Here is a 7,603-nt window from a genome sequence, read left to right on the forward strand (position 1 = left end):
CTAATTATATCACTTCATTTGATATATTGTGGCTGATATTATAAATGAACTCTTACTTTTGGTTAATATCTCTTGAACTTATTTGTACATCTTGATTTACTTTTCTTTAGCTAGTGTTAAATGTTTGTGATTGGCTAGTATAAACTCTAAAGCCTACTATAGTAGATTAAAGTCAATTTTTTTTCTTGTATTAGTGGTGATTTTCTTGAATATTAATCCTTATATGCCTATACATTTAATAATTTATTTTCATAAATGTTTGTGATTGGTCGCATCTTGATTTGAGCAAAAGGTTTAGTTGCTCAAAATCAGCTCCATCTACTTCTATTGCTTCTGTGGAAGACCAAATAGAGGAAATGCGTGAGAAATTTCTAAATTGAATGTTGAGCTTTTGGCAAAGCCAGATAAGGAAAGGACTCTTAAGGAAAAGATGTTGTAATTGATAGAGAATCATGACCACCAAATTTAGGATATGCGACAATAGATGCAACAGATGCAGGAGATGCAACAACAGATGCGACCAAATTGTATTTTTAATTAATTTTGTATTTAAAAATTAAATATTAAATAGCAAATGAATTTGCGACCGAATTAGCAATGGAATTGTATTTTAATTCTAAAATTAATTATTAAATAGCAACCAAATTATATTTTTTAATACATTTTATTTTAAACTTAGTCACCAAATTAGTGATCGAATGTAATTTTTCTTAAATTTTACTTACAAATTAATTATTCAATAGTGACGGAATATTATTTTAATTTATTTTATATTTAAAATTTTATTACTTATTAGCGACCGATAATTTCGGTTGTTGAATTGGTCCCAAACAAAATAGCAACCAAACATGCACGGAAATGAATAAGAATTTGGTGATTAAGGACTTAGAGACTAGGGTTTTGCGACACAGAGAATTCGGTCGTCATTTCGATTGCTAACAATTTTAGCGACTGAATTTTTCAATTTAGCGACTGAAGTTATCACTTTAGCGATCGATTGTTTTGGTCTCTAAATTATGTTTTATTTGTAGTGAAATTTTTTTTTAATGTAAAAAAATAATACTAAAGCTTGCATTTGTAGTAATAAATTAACACAATGCATAATGATAAAAAAAAATGGAAGGGTGGAATCCCCCACCCGAGGGTGTGTTAAACTATAACTATGATGCAACTTTTCTTACGTTGGAAGGCAGCATAGGTTTTGATGCGTGTTTAAGGGATGCAGGTGAACATTTTGTGCAAGCCATAATGTCCTTTGTGAAAGCCATATGTCAATCAAGGAAGGAGAGACCAATGCAGTTCTACAGATTCCTCAATAGATAGAATTATCGTGACGTGATAATTGAATCAGATTGGGAACCAGATGATAGAGGATCAAATTCATAATAACGTGGAAGATATATTTGAGTATGGAATGATTCTTAATCAAATTAGAAAGATCCTGAGATTATATCCTTCTTTTCTTATTCAATATGGTAGAAGACAAGTTAATTTGGTAGCGCATTCCTTAGCTAAATTTTTTTGTTATTTGATGCTGAGTGATTCCTCATTGTATTCAACATATTTTATCAATGGAAAGAATCTGATTTTATTGGTGTTAAAAAAAAGAAGAAATTAACACAATGCACTCAATTTATTAACCTAATTATTGACATTCACAAGAAATCGTAATTCCAAAACAATTTAATACTATAATTTATTAGTAGTATGTTTGCAAATATATCTTCTTCTCCACAGCAAGTTTTGTCCTTGAAACCCAGTGCTGTCTGATTTGATTATTTTTTGGTATTCAACTTGCCTTTGGCAGCATATTGGGTCTTCACTCCTCGGTGATTATGGTGTAAATTTATAATGGTGGTCACGTGGATCATCCATAGCAAGGAGGCGTCCATCTTAAAGGTTCCCAAACAATATTGGAATTGAATAATCAGTAAAACCATACAGTATATAATATTCAAACAAACAAAATACAAATAATATATACGAAATTCATAAGTCTTGGAGAAAAAATAATGGAAACTTGAAGCACTAGTCATGGTTCTAGATACATCAGAAAAATTAGTTCAGTTAATTTCAAAAACTTAATATTATTTGTTCTAGGGATGCTAGAGGTCACTTACGTGCTTTGTGATGAGGTTCGGATATCCAAAGGGGCACCCTTGCTGTTGCCAGAATCATTGATAAGAGAAGCACGAATAGCAAAACGAATATGTTTATGACAACCTTCAAGTAAGCCATCTTGAAAGGAAAAGAAAGTATACAAAAGCTTGTGTTATAAACATGAGGGTGAACGGAAAGTAGGATTTATATATACAATATAAAAAGATAGACATATAAATCGCTCTCAAGAAAAGTCTTATGTGTACTATTCTAACCATAGAAAATGTATAACAGAGGAATTAAAATAGAGGAATGTCAATTTTGGTCGTAAAATTATGTGTACATCACATGAATTCAGTTTGTATATATGTCAAAATTAACAAGTTTCTCGTAGATGGTACGTAACAAATATTTTTTTAGTTTGATTAAATTTTTAAAATTATATAAATTAAAAATATTTATGAGACAAAATACTAAAACTATTTGAAAGATCTACATGAAAAATTAGCTTAGTCTTAGGTGCCTATACAGATATTAATTTTATAATTAATAAACTTTTTTATATATTATAACTTGTTAATGTATTTATCTAATATATTTTAATTAACATGAGCTTATCCTTATGTTGCAAAAATAATATCGTTTAGTATATATCACTTAAAAAAGTTATATTATTAACTAAAAAATACTAAATATGAATGAAATAAATTGATTATACAATATAAAAAGATAGACATATAAATCGCTCTCAAGAAAAGTCTTATGTGTACTATTCTAACCATAGAAAATGTATAACAGAGGAATTAAAATAGAGGAATGTCAATTTTGGTCGTAAAATTATGTGTACATCACATGAATTCAGTTTGTATATATGTCAAAATTAACAAGTTTCTCGTAGATGGTACGTAACAAATATTTTTTTAGTTTGATTAAATTTTTAAAATTATATAAATTAAAAATATTTATGAGACAAAATACTAAAACTATTTGAAAGATCTACATGAAAAATTAGCTTAGTCTTAGGTGCCTATACAGATATTAATTTTATAATTAATAAACTTTTTTATATATTATAACTTGTTAATGTATTTATCTAATATATTTTAATTAACATGAGCTTATCCTTATGTTGCAAAAATAATATCGTTTAGTATATATTACTTAAAAAAGTTATATTATTAACTAAAAAATACTAAATATGAATGAAATAAATTGATCATACAATATAAAAAGATAGACATATAAATCGCTCTCAAGAAAAGTCTTATGAGTACTATTCTAACCATAGAAAATGTATAACAGAGGAATTAAAATAGAGAAAATATCAATTTTGGTCGTACAATTATGTGTACATCACATGAATTCAGTTTGTATATATGTGAAAATTAACAAGTTTCTCGTAGATTGTACGTAACAAATATTTTAGTTTAAGTAAAATTTTAAAATAATATAAATTAAAAATATTTATGAGACAAAATATTAAAACTATTTGAAATATCTACACCGTTAATCTAAATAAATAAATAAATAATATAATTAGCTTAAGTTTATGAAAAATTAGCTTATAAAGTATTTGGTGCCTTTACGGATATTAATTTTATAATTAATAAGATTTTTATATATTATAACTTTTTAATGTATTTATCTATTATATTTTAATTCACATGAGTTTATTCTTATTTTGCAAAATTAATATCGTTTAGTATATATTACTTAAAAAGGATATATTTTAACTTTAAAAATACTAAATATGAATGAAATAAATTGACCATACAGTATAAAATGATAGAAATATAAATCGCTCTCAAGAAAAGTCTTATGTTTACTATTCTAACCATAGAAAATGTATAACAGAGGAATTAAAATAGAGGAAATGTTAATTTTGGTCGTATAATTGTGTGTACATCACATGAATTCAGTTTGTATATATGTCAAAATTAACAAGTTTCTCGTAGATTGTAGGTAACAAATTTTTTTTAGCTTAAGTAAATTTTTAAAATTATATAAATTAAAAATATTTATGAGACAAAATATTAAAACCATTTGAAAGATCTACACAGTTAATCTAAATAAATAATTAAAAAATATAAGTAACTTAAGTTTATGAAAAATTAGCTTTAGTATTTGGTGCCTTTACGGATATTAATTTTATAATTAATAAACTTTTATATATTATAACTTAAAATTTATTGTTTTAGGGCGTCTAAAAAAATTAGGCCTAAAAAATATATTAATAATTATAAGACTCATATTTTCTTATAATACACAAAAAAAATAATACAGAAAGAAATATATTAATCCTTAATCGATTACCAGACATTGTAATCAATTACCAGAAGCAAAATTATTTTAAAAAAGTTTTTTCAGAAAATTTGAAATTTTAAAAGTTACTCTGAAAAGTCACATCCCTTCATAAGTTTTTGGAAAGCCACTAAAAGTCTATAGATATGTGACTTATCTATGAAAGTTTTAAGAGTTTTTCAGAATCTCATTGTCTTATTCTCTAAAAAAAAAACCTTTGGCGAAACACTTGCAAATCAATTAAGGATCCTTCTAAGATCTTCAACTTGTATCATTCTTCTCTGAAAGAGAGAAAAACTTGTGTACTTCTAAAAGAAAATTGTTGTGATCAAGAGGTTGTGTGTCTCATGGATTGTGAGTTTCCTGAACACGAGGGAGAGGGATCCCTAGGTGGTTCATAAGTCGTAAAAGAGTTTTACAAGTATAGTGGAAATCTCAAGTGAGTTGCTTGAGGACTGGACATAGGCACGGGAAGTGGCCCGGGAAGTGGTCGAACCAGTATAAATTGAGTTTGTAATTCTCTATTCCCTTATCTCACTTGTATTATTGTAATTAATTTTTGTCTTGCACATTTAAAGAACATTGATTAAATTGATTGTTGCATCTTTTTCTGCATATTAAATCTGTCATATATCATTTAAAGAGGGGATTAAAGTTTGTTAGTAGAAAAATTTTGAAACTTAATTCACCCCTCTTAAGTTATTGAGGTCACTTGTCCAACATACATTCGTTGCTTTATTTCAAAATGTCAATTCGAAAATTTGAATCTGATTATTCAAAAGTTAAAAAAAAAGAGTTGATGTTTTAATTGAATCACAAAAGGGAGCTCTAGATAGAGTTATCAAAACATATAAAAATAAATATGAAAATATAGGTAATTGTTTGTCGAATGAACAAGTTGACAATGTAGAAATTAGTGAAAATGAAAATAGAGAAAAAATATTAGCTAATGAACAAGTTAACAATATAGTAATTTATGAAAATGAAGATATAGCGAATAAGTATTATTAGTTAATGAAAAAGATTATATTGATTCCCAAACTCAAAATGAAAAAGAAGAAGAAATTAATAAATTAAAAGAAATAACTATTAAAAATATATATGATCCAAGTCAATGGACAAATATTAGTACAAGTTTGAGAGATGTACTTATTAGTAGAAAAAGGTCATATTAAAATTACTAATATAGATTTTCCTAAGGATAAATTCTCAAGGCTCTTTTTTTCATCATTTTACATTCAAAAGTTGTCTAATAGAGAACAACATGAAAGAAAATGTTTAATTTATTCTCAAGATTCAGATAAAGTCTTTTGTTTCTGTGGCAAATTGTTTAATCTTGTTCCTAGTACAACAAAATTAGCTAATGAAGGTAATAAGGATTGGAGAAATATTAGTCACAAGTTGAAGGTAATAGGGATTCGGATAAAGTTTTTTTCAAAAAAAAATACTAGATTAGAAAATGTCCCGTTATAAAAGTTGTTGGGTGTTGCTAAGTGCACCTAACATTTTCCCATTTTTCCAATTTTGTCCTTTACGGATAACTTCTTCCATAAGACTTACAAATTAATTTAAAATTTATGGTTCAAGTAAGAATCGAACCTGTGATTTTCTAACCAACTAAACTAATGAGTCAATTACATTATAAAATAAATAATGTTTCTATACATAACACTAAAATTTCGAATGTATATTTAATGTGCATGTAAATTTAAATAATTAGTTTTGATATAAATCATACGAATTATTTAATTCGTATATTTTTTTATAAATAAAAAATATTTACTATTACAAAATTTAACATATATTAAATTTTTTTAATAGTAAAAAAATTAATATATATTAAATTGGTTTTTTGGTTTTTTTTTTAATTCCTTAAAGTTTTATTTTTTTTTAATTATTATTATGTTAAATTACTCATTTGTGCATTAATTTTTTTTACCATTACAAAATTTAATATATATATATATATATATATATATATATATATATATATATATATATATATATATATTAAATTTTGTAATAGTAAATATTTTTTATTTATAAAAAAATATACGAATTAAATAGTTCGTATAATTTATATCAAATTTAATTATTTAAATTTACATATGCATTAAATATATATTAGAAATTTTAGTATTATGTATAGTAACATTATTTATTTTATAACTTAATTGATTCATTAGCTCAGTTGGTTAGAGCATTGTGCTAATAATTGAAAGTCTCAATTATTACTTAAATCATTAATTTTAAATTAATTCGTCACATATATTTTTCAAAAAAAAATTAAAAAAAAAACTATTAAAGAACATGTCCACCTAGCAACACCCAAAGTTGTTTTAAGTCTCTAAATAGATTGGGCCGGCCTGAAGATGCCACTGATGATAAAAAAAAGAGAGAGAGGAGCGGTGAAGGTGACTTGTGCCTGGGTCACGCATGTTCTCCGCAAAAAGTACACCCAAATGCAAATGAATGCTCCTGCAGAAAAGGTAAGTGTAAAGGACAAATTTGGAATAGAAAAACTTTTTAAAAAGTAGTTGACTACGTTTTAATTGGATCGGCTGAAGTTTCGGAAGAAAAGCCTCGGAAGCTTTAAGATCGGTTTGTTTTAAAATTGAATAAAACTGATTTTAATAGGATTTTGTGGGTTACACGAACAATCACAAAAGAGTGCAATTTAGAACCGCATTAGGCAAGTTATTTTGTACTCGAAATGCAGTCACGATCGAGTGAACAATTTGGAACCTTGTAAAAGAGATCAAACTTGTTCTGAAGGTGAACAAGATGACCTAGAAGATCGAGCTAGCGCAGTCACGAATAACATTTAAAGTAACAAAGAAAATTTGGATATATTTCATTGGGTGGATGTAATTATAAGAACTTGAAGAGTAACGAGAACACCTCAGAGATAAAATGAAAATTAATACACCCTTCGCTCTTCCTGATCTTAAGTATTTTTATGGAAATTCATTTGTTTGTTTATATAAGATTCTTTATTAATTTGGAGATGTATTAATTATTATTTTTTTATATTTTTATTTAACTATTTTTTAAAATATTTAAGAAACAATTAACTAGATAAAGAGATAAGAAAAGAATAATTTTAAAATAAAAATATAACAAATTGATAAATTTAATGTAATTAACTACTTGAATAAATTTAAATGGTGTTATAATTAAAAACAGAGAGACTAATATGATA

The 7,603-nt window shown here is 25.8% G+C and overlaps 1 long non-coding RNA gene across 1 annotated transcript; it reads right to left on the minus strand.

The window, feature by feature from the left end:
- Positions 1-1,614: 1,614 nt before the first annotated feature.
- Positions 1,615-4,215, minus strand: LOC100819835 (uncharacterized). The gene is made up of 2 exons (XR_413973.4): positions 2,121-4,215; positions 1,615-1,892 (listed from the first exon to the last, which is right to left on the minus strand). It is a non-coding gene; the product is annotated as an uncharacterized lncRNA (long non-coding RNA).
- Positions 4,216-7,603: the final 3,388 nt, after the last annotated feature.

The sequence above is a fragment of the Glycine max genome, chromosome 4, assembly GCF_000004515.6.
Source record: "Glycine max cultivar Williams 82 chromosome 4, Glycine_max_v4.0, whole genome shotgun sequence".
In the NCBI taxonomy this organism is placed as follows: domain Eukaryota; kingdom Viridiplantae; phylum Streptophyta; class Magnoliopsida; order Fabales; family Fabaceae; genus Glycine; species Glycine max.